This window comes from Mercenaria mercenaria, chromosome 6 (assembly GCF_021730395.1).
Source record: "Mercenaria mercenaria strain notata chromosome 6, MADL_Memer_1, whole genome shotgun sequence".
In the NCBI taxonomy this organism is placed as follows: Eukaryota; Metazoa; Mollusca; class Bivalvia; order Venerida; family Veneridae; genus Mercenaria; species Mercenaria mercenaria.
Genome location: NC_069366.1, coordinates 45,802,037 through 45,814,784, shown reverse-complemented (window position 1 = coordinate 45,814,784; position 12,748 = coordinate 45,802,037). Strand labels below are relative to the sequence as shown.

At 34.0% G+C, this 12,748-nt stretch overlaps 1 pseudogene; it reads right to left on the bottom strand.

Moving 5' to 3' along the window:
* The window catches only part of LOC123549034 (putative tyrosinase-like protein tyr-1), a 36,375-nt pseudogene extending 29,424 nt beyond the window's left edge, over positions 1–6,951 (bottom strand).
* Between the last annotated feature and the right edge of the window lie 5,797 nt (positions 6,952–12,748).

The following is a 12,748-nucleotide window of genomic DNA, read 5'->3' as shown; positions in this document are numbered from 1 at the left end:
TGTCAGCCGGCCTGTCTGTCTGTCTGCCTTTTATAAATGTTTGATAACTTGGTTTGTCTGCCCTCCAAACGACCTACTTTTCAAGATAAGACATTTAAACTTGTAAAAACGCCCTTTCAGTAATTACAGGAGATTTACAGTTATGTTTATACGTAAGCGTTGGGTTTTACTTTTTGTGAAAAGATGAATGAAAAAATGGTCCTTTTACGTGTTGAAATGCAAATTTAAAATGTTTTATTTTCATAGTAAAAATGCACGGTACTGTTTTTAATCCTGACATTTCGATTGAAGTTCCATGTCAAAAAGTTTATTGCTATTAAATATTCCCTTAAATTTTGTGAAAAAAAATGCTTTCATATGAGTTTATTGTTTATTGCAGAGCAGATGACAAAAAATAAATGAGCCGCCCATGAGAAAACCAACATAGTGCGTTTGCGCCCGCATCCTCGCGTTTGGTAGGGTCCCTGTTGTTGTTTCAAAGCCTTTGCAATTTTGGGAAACCGTTAGCGAACAGCATGGATCCTGACCAGACTGCGCGAATGCGTTATCGCAAACGCATTATGTTGGTTTTCTCATGGCGCCGCTCAATTGTTTTTGTAACAAATTTAAAGATCTCATTGACATGTTTCGTGTCTGGTTAGTTATCTTCTACTTTTTATATGTTTTTTAATTAACACGCGTATTGCATTATGGTTCTGACATTGTCCTGTCATCTCAATGGGGTCTCCACCCCAGAGTGGTTACGGTCCGTGACTCTGAATAATTTGCTCTACACCTCTATTGGTTCGAGCCTAGGTTATGCCGTCATGTACCAAGGAGTGCGATCGTGCCTAACGTGCCGGTTCGAGTCTTCGATCCACAAGCATAACTGCAGGAAGGCCGCCATATGACCTTTATTGTGTATATGTGTTTCAACACGCACGCACACACGCATGCGTACACATACAATGATACTTCAATCACACAATATCCTGCAATGTCATGTTTACCAGTTCATAAAGCTATTAGGTATGGCCTCGTTTATGAAACGTGCGAAAGTATTAATGAACAAAGTGACATATTAGATGTCGTTTGAGGGACATATGTAAGTCACACCTTTATTCTAAAATGGCTTACTAAGTAACTGTTTGATAACTAATTCAGACTTTTTTTCTTATGAGAATTCCCTTGAAGTTTTGGTGCAATTGTTTTGTTTTATTTTTTGTATGTATGTATCTGAAATCATATAACAATTAAACACATTGTTCATAACATTTTCATCCGGAAATAGTTATACGTCATGACATACAAAGTATATTACCTATTAGTATTGCTGTGTGATAAAAATAGTGTTCTTATATAAAATATTTATCGAGTTCTTGCTCTTATAGAATTATACAATTGCAATAGGTCTGCACTAGATTAGTCTTGGAAGGAAGGTTATTTGACTTCGCCTTTACATTTTAGTTACTGTTAACAATCCTCATCCTGGTCATTTCGATGACCTCATGATGTAAAACATATACAATATGAAAGAGGTCACAATGAAACAATTTAACAAGATACTTTCAAGTTATTGCGAGTTCAGTTTTGGTAAAAACACCTCATTCTTTTACAATTCATATTCATTACATATCATATTTTAACACATTTGTCTTTTATCATCTTTGGACTAATACGAGTAAAACCTGTTCTAACTGACGAAAAAGAAATGCATGTTTCTTAGAAATGATATTCACACCCAATTCAATTTAATACACATAAGACACATAGTCTATCATCTAAAACTCTTGTCCTGTTTTATTTGATTCAATTCTGATCTGCTCCCAGTGGATCATTGGCATACACAGAAGAATGTTTTGGTGTACGTAAGTGCAAAAATAACTATTAAAGATGGCTAAAACTAGAAACCCCATATTTTACCTTATTTTATAATGTCCACTGCTGGATATTTTTGTTCAAAAAAATTTGATATGTATTAGTACAGATTGCTCAAGATAGACAGAAATAAGGTAGGTTTGGTCGCGGAAATTGTGATCTACAGTTTGTGGCCATTATTAAGATCACAACATTTGTTTCATTTTTTTTTTAGTAAATGACCATTTCAGTTTTATAATTTCATGAGTCAAACATAGGAAACTACCACTCTATGAATTTATTAAAATGACAAAAATTTAAAGGGAGACATAAATTAAATATGTTATGTTTTAGTGTTTCAAATATTTACAGTTCCACGGAAGATTTATGAGAATTGTTAGTAAAATCAAATTGCAGACAAACTGTATACGATGGCTACAATTACATTGACAAGTTACGAGGATTGTTAATATAATTAAGAATTCAGACAAAATGTAATAGATCCCAGTTTCATTGAAAAGTTATGAAGATTATTAATAGAAATAAACTTGTAGACAAAGTATAATAATAGATCGCTACAGTTACATTGACAAGTTACGAGGATTGATTGTTAATATAAAAGCTTGCAGACATAGTGTAGTAGACCACAGTTACGGGGATTGTTTTTAAACTTGCAGACATAGTGTAGTAGACCACTACAATTACATTGACAAGTTACGAGGATTGTTCATTATTTAAACTTGCAGATATAGTGTAGTAGACCACTAATAATTCTACAATTGAAACTCCACGATGATGGTCATATTGACAACTTGCAGCATAGTGGTAGGTAGACCCCAAATGCCTCCTTGCAATTCATCACGAGGACTGTAGACATTCTTAACTTGCAGGCACATGATGTAGAGTGATCCCACATGATAGGTCATTGATCAAGTTACGAGGAACTTTAATGGGGTTTTTAATTAACTTGCTGACATAGTGTATAAGATGGCTACAGCTGAAAAGATATAACCTAAAACAAAAACAGAAAATGGTAGATAGAGCAATGTAACAAATTTTCATAATTGTTATTTATACATAATAGGTAAATATGAAAACATGAAAATAATATTATAGCGAACTACACATTAAATATATAGAGAAAAAAATGTCGCCTAAAATATCATATTTCTCATGTGTGTAGAATTGTGTGTGATAAACGAAAAAATGATTAAAAGGAAGTCTTTAATTATAGACAGACAGTTGCGTGGTGCTGTAAACCTATTTTGATATGCAGTAAAACAAGGTCCATCCGGTATGGCTCAGGATGTTATCCTCAAAAAGCACATTTTCAACATTTTGTGTGACATTTTAACTTTAATTATTCACCAAGTAAGCTGTAAATAATTATAACAGATAATGTATCAGAGTAATTGCAATAAAAATAAAATACTGAGCATGACTATAAATGCAAAACGTAACTATATCAGTCATTTAAATTCTATCAGATATATAATATATAAGTATATAAGTAAGTTTTATAACCAAATGTACCTCAAACAAAATCTCTGTTATATAAGATAATTAAGGAAATAAACGTGTTTTTGTTATCTTTCTCCTAACAAAGGTTATTAATAGGAAATATTCTGACTGCTTTATTGTCTTCAAATATTCCATTATCATTAACATTGTATGTCTTTTTGACCTTGTCTGTGTGGTTTGTTATTATCTAAAAAGCATGCATTCCAGCTGTTTCCCAACGTTTCATATTTATACGCCACTAATATCGTGATATGTTAACACCAACTTTGCACCATTTATCCAATATTATATAAATTAAGATCGTTAGGTAACACAGACCGTAACCATGTAAACTAAAAGCAGACTCGATTTAACTGCCATCGGGGTGGGGGTTTGGAGGGAAGGGGATTGTAATGAAATTTTAATACTCGTAATTCTGTTGCACAAAAACATTGAATGGATTTTGACTAGGAATAAATAATGTTCGCTTGATGAAAAGTCATATTTCATTTTTTTTTATAAAACATATTTCCATTGATAAACAAATATATATATTACCTTAATAAGTTATTAAGACATTAAAAAAAGCTCAACATTAGTAGAAACTATTAGTAGATATAGTGCACTAGTACTCGGGCAAGTTTTCAATAAATTAAAAGGGCTCTAATGATTCAGCATATATTATGACGGCATATATGATTTGGTTTTAATATATTCATGAATAGATCATTAAATGTCATTGAAAGCGCACTGACTATATAATTCTTGCATTCATGAGAGGATGACATGAAAAATATTTGAATACCGTCCATTGTGCTGGTTCACAAGGAGACATGCAGAGTATGCCTCACCAACTTTGGAAGCGTTAAGAAAGTGGGCTATGCACACATGCAATTGAAGAAGCAAATAAACGAGGATATCTGAAGAATTTGTTGGCAGAGTGTCGGTCTATGAAAAAGCGAATTTATTGTTAAATACAGTTGGGAATAATTTCAGACCTATATAATATATCATTTATATCTGTCTTTTGTGTTTTAGTATAATATTTTGTATTCGCTGGATCTAAATTTGTTTTGGGTTTTCAATTTTTGTTGGAGAGAGAGATTCATTCAATGGTTTCGGTTTTTTTTTTTTTTTTTTTTTTTTTTGTTTTTAGTATAAATATCTTCTTAAATTCGGCAAATTTTATATTTTATTGCTCTGTTCTACATAATTTTATACATAGAGGGGTTAATGCGTAAGAAGTCTTAGAGCTTTTTTATTTATATTAACTAGTGCCTCTTTCGTATTCACCCCTAGACATGCATATGAACATGAAAAACATCCACTTTATTTTGTAGTGCCCGTGTGAAATTGCAAAAGTTGCATACGTGAATTTATTTTAATATACATGGATGTGTGTAATTGATATTAATCATATCATGATACAGAAAAAGATGTCTTCCTTTCTTGGCTTAAACAATCGTGAAAACTCTTTTACACGTTGGACTCCGTCAAAACAACTAGCCAGATATCTCTCTTTATGAGGGGTTTAAACACCTACGTTGAAGTGTAAGCTATTTGAGCCGTGCCATGGGAAAACCAACATAGTGGGTTTGCGACCAGCATGGATCCAGACCAGCCTGCGCATCCGCGCAGTCTGGTCAGGCTCCATGCTGTTCGCTTTTAAAGCCTATTGGAATTGGAGAAACTGTTAGCGACATACGTCTTTATTCAAAAAATATATTATAGGGCATTTCGCTAAAGTGGTCACAACGGCATATCTGACTTCAAATTTGTAATGACAGGATATTCTGAAATGACTCTAATGCACTATATCATACCAATGTCAATATCACGAATCCCATGTCAGTCATTCTTTATTCCCCAAATAACCTTGCATGATACCTTTAACGCGGAAGTGGTCAAGATTCACGTACGCTCGCTGTATAAACGTTTATGACCGTTTACTGAGGCGGTGATGATAACTACGGTCATTAAACCTGGACAAATGCACGTTTTAGGACAACTTTATTTCGTACTGGTAACTTACAGGGTTCATTAGCAATGCTTACGTGATTATTTTCAACTTGTTTGCGGACACAGTGAAACATGCCTATATCAACAACGATTTAGTTGATAGTCATTAGTAAATCTCAAAGCATTCCTTATTCTTTAAACTTTATATTTTTATTATACTTATTCCATTATGATTAAGATTCAATATCTCTGTCTCTCTGTGCCATGCAATCAATACCATATTGTAGAGTACATTCACTTTTTACTAGTGATCCAGTGATGCACATTTCATGGTAATTGATTTATTTATTTGTTGCATTTAATTGCATGCATGTTGTCTTTGCTTTATATTTCTAGTAACATGTACGTCAGTGCCAAAATGTAAATATTTGTGGTCATATCTATGCTTAAGACGACATGAGAATAGAGGCATTCTGTTTTATAAAAGACTTCCAGCAAATAAACAAACACCATTTTTGACTCCCCAAGCTTGTTCCAGATTTTACTTTTGAAACCTACCCATTTCATTGGTTTGAAGTAATAAGTGATGGCACCAATAACCGGGGTCTATGCTCAGCCCGTCTGGGCGTACCTTTATAGGTAAGATAGCTTCAAGGTGAAGGGTTCGTGTCATTATTTCCTGATTTGTGCATTCCATTCTTACTGACCACCACCATCCACAATGTCATCCACAATATCATTGCATTTTTGTGCACTGTTCATACTTTCGATTCGTGATTTTTCGAACATTGCAGGTTCCATAAAAATTCATTATTATCTACATTTTAAATAATGTATTCGTTATTATCTACAAATTTTCTTTGGATTTGTTATCAATAAATTGTACTTAATGACATTGTTTTCGTATTTTTCTAGCTGTTCACAATTCGCATGGCAATACTTTTATATTTTTTCATAATGTTTCCCATCCTTATGTCTTATCATTAAGTGTGATTGTCTTTGCAGAATTTACATTTATATATAATATGTTGTTAGGTTTTCCTTTATCTAGTTTTTTTTTGGTAAAATACACACATAGTTACAATATTTTTTTTAAATATAGTCCAACTCTTCACATAAAATAGTGTTTAGGGCTTGGTGCTAATCAATATTTATTCTTTAATTCATTGTAAATACCTTTAGCTTCTGATGTTGCCAAAAAATTAAATTACTTTCATCCTACTACATACTGTTTATGTAATTACGGATTAGTTTATTTTAATGTACATACTAAGGGCAAAATCTTTAAATCTATATGTAAAACTGGCTTTAGCCCACTATGCTATTCTCGTTATTATCATTATCATATTGTATTTATAAGTATACTATGCTGTGTCGCATTTCTTATATATCTATTCTTACCTTTTTATTGTTCGCCATTCTTTGTTTTCATAAAAAATCTGTCAGAATAGATATATCCATTTTATTATTTTCACATTTTAAAGAGTTTTTGTTATTTCATTAGTTATTTTATTAAAAAGGAAGGTTAAACATTTCTAAATGTGGACGATCATAGCGGCCATGGCAAACGCGTCACGTGACCAATGTGTCTGTCACACACACCTCCGGCAATAGCTGAACGGTAATAACCGGAAATAGCCGTACATATTTCCGTTTAAACGTCACTCACGTACTATATCGTGAAAGGTGGGTAAACGTTAAACCTCTAAGTTACTAATTAACTGTTTAGTGATGCAATTTGTTGCTTCAAATAAGTGTTTGTTTTAGGCAATATAAGTACACAGAGAGTGTCACGTTTACCACATTTTGTATAATGATTCAGCTGGAATAAAGTGCACATGATCGAAGGTCAACAAATAAAACTGCAATATTTAATGGTTGAAGTAAAAGAAAAAGATCCACCTACACAAATTTTAAAATTTATTACATTTTCTGTGAAAAATAGAGAACAAAATGGTTACATTTAATTCAATATCAGTTGATGTATAAACGTTAACCAGGGAAAATATCGTATTTAAAAAATAGATTATGTTTATATATATATATATATATATATATGTATATAACAGGTATCGCCGTTATATAACATCCAATGTCATAAAGGGGAATATTACATGACGGGGGCCTCCTTGGCCGAGTGGTTAAAGTCGCTGACTTCAAATTACTTGCCCCTCATCGATGTGGGCATGAGCCTCGCTCGGGGCGTTGAATTCTTCACGTGAGAAAGCTGGCTTACGGAAGGCCGGTGGTTCTATCCAGGTGCCCGTCCATGGTGACATTATGCACGGAGGAGCAACCGGGGTCATTCTCCACGGCCATCAAAAGCTGGAAAAGTCGTCATATGACCTATAACTGTGTCGATATATAAAAAAAGCAAAAAAACAACAACATGACTTTACTTTTTTAATGGGTCTTGTGTAAAGTGTTGTCGCTCTTATGATTGTGTAAAGTCGTATGATTAAGGTAGTGAAAATCCCACTTGCTCATGTTGACCAAGATGGACAAATCCCCCCACCACCCCTTGATTTTGTTGAATAATAACTTTAACATTAAACAAAAACAGAAATGAAAAATACCATTATTAAGATGATAATTATCGATAACGGAATGAAGTGAAAATCATGGGTATAATTGAAAATAAAAACTGACACGTATGGTGGTATGATGGTGTCAGTTCAGAGCAAATATAACTTTGCTTCCATGAAAACAAAAGTTTCTTAACAACATTCTTTAAATGGTGTCAACTAGCATTATTTCGTGTTAAGATATTTAACTAGTCTCCATGATATGTTTCTGTTTTCATGAAATCCTCCATTTAGTCCTGGCGAGACCAAGTGGGACCTTGTTTTCGGGTAGATAGAAAATGTTTTTACTTTTTTCAGTTGCCCTGGTGGTGTAGAAGTTGAATCCGTTTGATGACACCCTGTCATCATTGGGAACATTTTTTTATGGAGGATTAAAGATGGCGACCACAATGGCGTCTTAAGCAAATGAGAAGTTTATGCCACTTTCAAATAACATATATTTAATGAAACAATATTGCCCGTTCCATTTATAAGTAGATATTCTCAAAAATGATGTGGACAACAAATGCAACACATGCTTTCATAAAAATGAAGTCTACAATACATTACCAGTATGTTACCAATAAAGTTAATAAAGTCTAACAGTAAGTCTTCAGTCAGATATTATGTGCATTTTCAAAGCTTGCGACAATTATATCTTACTGAACAACAACTTTGAAGGAAAATGTATATCATAAGAGTTCGCCATTTATAAGAGAAAGTTTCGTTACTATCATGTATTGTTAGAGACAAAAGCAAAGACTTAGTATTCATAGAATTATTTGCCAAAATTGGTTATTTGCATTTTTTCTATTTACAAGTTAAAAAATTCAGCGTAATTATAATTACATATTAATTAATTCTGTTTTATAATAATTCATTCATATTTACATTACGCAACGTTACCATTAAAAACGTGAATAGCATTTGTATTAAAACATGTAGAGAAAAACAGTTTGACTAGTGAGTAGTCTAATGCATGTATTTGAACTAGAAGTTGTGAATTGTAATCAGCATAGTTTCAATTGCATACATATATAAACATAAATTCAGTTAAACATTAACATTTACAATGTTTAAAGTACCATATGATTATAACATATTATACAGAACATGTATAATAAAATAAAAAAAATGGACTAGGTAAATGACTGCAATGGTGTGACTAAATGCGGGTCATATTATCAATAACACGATATTCGATTATAGCAAAATGCTATAATTCGGAATATCAAAAAAGTACTGACTACGTAGTGATCATAAAACTGTACTGAGATTAGATTTGAAATGCTGAATGCTTTGTTGTGCTATACGCCACCTACCTACATTTGTTTCCCATGCATGCACAAAAATATCGTACATGACAGAGGCGCACTGTTACATCTACATCTTGTAGATGAGCAAGTCTGCTGACTTTCAAGATCACATTTGATCGTTTGAAGTGTTTCGGGTGTCGCAGGCGCTATGCTGTCTTTTACCATAACGGGACTAAGTGATTTTGTCGCTTTAACTTTTTCCTATCCAAATAATATTGGGTCGAGATTAGGAGGGTTTGGTTCTAGAGCGATTCTCCCTATGCGTGTTTGCAGATGAGCCTGTTTTACATTCTGTTCAAACGCCTCGGTTGTTGGAGGCAATGAAGATATTTACGGTGCCGCAAAAGGTGATTTTCCTACTTTTGAAGCCCACACACGTTGACGTACATCTAACTTGCTTTCAGGGTCCGTATGATAATCATAGCACTTTGCAATATCTTCACAATAGTTCCTTTCCCAACTCCGAAATAACTTGCACTGCTATCACAACCGGACAAAGCATGTGCTGCCAAAAGGTCAGGTATTATAGCTAAATGCTCGGACTCTGTTACCTAATTGTCCACTGATACACGATCTCTTACAGGTGTCTCCATTATGAGGTTCTGTTCTGTGAGCCCTTGTTGTACATAGTGGTACAGGAGTAGTGCAAATACATCAATTTAATCGGATATTACGAACACACCTTGCACGCTTTCTTTGACTACAGAAACCATTTGTTGTACCAAAATATTATCAGTCTCTTTGTGTACTGTATTTAAATCTTCTTCACGTCGTATTCTAACGTTCCAATTAATCTCTGTTGGTGTTTTTATTTGTCCATTTATAACTAGCTTTCGCCTAACAGTTGTACAAGCAAGTATGTACGATTCCAAGTCATCTTCTATCAGCTATATTATTTGCTTCTTGTTGCTATCAACTGACATGATTTCTTCTGTGGTGGGAACTGCATTGTAAGCGACATTTGGTGTCCTCCCCTGTCCGCACATGTAACTCCTCGTATCGATCGAATACTAGATAAACATCTTGCGTCAATGTACTTTCAGAAACTTTTCACATAAACACCTATTGTCCAAATAGCAGGCCAACGTATTATATAGAATAAGGCAGAACCATCAATGATGACTGTTGAAACCTGTTTGTCAACATGCGTCCATAATATCCGATGATACTGATGTATTTGCACTAATCCTGTACTACTATGTACAACAAGGGATCACACAGAACGTCATAATGGAGACGTCTGTAAGAGATCGTGTATCAATCGACATTAAGGCAACAGTGTCCGAGCATTCAGCTATAATGCCTGACCATCTGGCAGCACATGCTTTGTCCAGTTGTGATAGCACTACAAGTCATTTCGGAGTTGGAAAAGGAACTGTTGTGAAGATATTGCAGTCAGGTCTGCGCCTTTGGCTTGTGTCGCCGATCCGACGTCAGATTTCGAAACTGCTATGAAAGTCTGTACAAAGTTTATTGCAAAGTGCTATGGTTACCTAACGGACCTTGAAAGCATGTCAGATGTACGTTAACGTGTGTGGGCTTCAAAAGTAGGAAAATCACCTTTTGCGGCACCGAAAATCTCTTCATTACCTCCCATAACCGAGGCGTTTGGACAGAATGCAAAACGGGCTCATCTGCAAACATGCATATGGAAGAAAAACGCTCTAGAACCAACCCCTCCTAATCCCGACCGTGCACGCCTGTCATGTACGGTATTTTTATGCATGCATGCATGGGAAGTGTAGTTTGTAACAACCCTCAAACAAAACAAATGTAGGTAGGTGGAGTAAAGCATTCAGCATTTCAAATCTAGTCTCAGTACAGTTTTGTGTTCATTACGTAGTCAGTACTTTGTTTATATTCCGGATGATAGCATTTAGCTATAATGGAAATTCGTGTTATTGATAATGTGACCCGCGTTTATTGCAAAGAACATTTAGTCACACCATTGCAGTCATTAACCTTTTCAAGACAAACGTTTTGTATAATTTATTATACATTTTCCGTATAATATGTAATAATGATATGGTACTTAAAACCTTGTATATGTTACTGTTTAGGGGCCTCCGTGGCCGAGTGGTTAAGGTCGCTGACTTCAAATCACTTGCCCCTCATAGAGGTGGGTTCCAGCCTCACCCGGGGCGTTGAATTCTTCATGTGAGGAAGTCATCCATCTGGCTTACGAAAGGTCGATGGTTCTACCCAGGTGCCCGCTCGTGATGAAATAATGCTCGGAGGGGCAACTGGGGTCTTCCTCCACCATCAAAGCTGGAAAGTCGCAATATGACTGATAATTGTGTCGGTGCGACGTCAAACCCAACAAAATAGATAAATAAATATGTTACTGTTTAACTGAATTCATGTAAATTATATATATGTGCAACTGACACTATGCTGATTACAATTCACAACTTCTAGTTCAAATACATGCATTAGACTACTTACTAGTCAAACTGTTTTGCTGTATATGTTTTAATACAAATGCTCACGTTTTAATGGTAACGTTGCGTAATGTAAATTATGAATGAGTTATTATAAAACAGAAGTAATTAATATGTAACTATAAATACGCTGATTTTTTTTAACTTGTAAATAGTATATTCAAATAACCAATTTTGGCAAATAATTCTATGAATACTAAGTCTTTGCTTTTGTCTCTAACAATACATGATGGTAACGAAACTGTCTGTTATAAATGGCGAAATCTCATGATATACATTTTCTTTCAAAGTTGTTGTTCAGTATAATATAATTGTCGGGAGCATTGAAAATTTGAACGTGCACATAATGTCTGACTGAAGACTTACTGTTAGACTTTATTAACTTTATTGGTGACAAATTGGTAACATATTGTAACGTAGACTTCAATTTTATGAAAATATGTGTTACATTTATTGACCACATCATTTTTGAGAATATCTGCTTATAAATGGAACTATCTGAAGGCAATATTGTTTGATTAATTAAGTATTATATGAATTTGGCGTAAACTTATCCCATTTTGGCCGCCATCTTTAATCCTCCATAAAATGATTTGCCCAATGATGACATAGTGTCATCAAATGGATTCAACTTCTCCAACAGCAAGACAACTGAAAACCGTTAAAACGTTTTCTATCTACTCCAAAACAAGGTCCAGCAAGAAGCCAGCTTTCCTCGTCAGGACTAATTATTAACGTGAAAACTTCATTCATTTTCACGAAAGTTTTCATGAAAACTATTAGAAAAGTGGTGGCAGTTTTATGCCACTATACTAGTGATTTTCACTCCCAAAAAAAACCCTGCAAAAATAACAGTTTTCGGCTGTGGTGTTTCATATGGGTTTTTAGTTTAGAATAATGATTTTTATGTAATAATTACCATTTCCTTACACACAAAAATTGCTTTACATTTCTTTTATTATTATTATTATTTTGTAAATAACTAGCTTTTAAATATGGCCTACAGCAGAAGAAGAAAACCCCACAATTTAAGAAAATAATTTTCAGACCCATGTGCAATGTATAAATCACTTTGTTTTCTGAAACGTAATATAGTAATATTATTAACACTAACATTGTCAGAAAAGACATT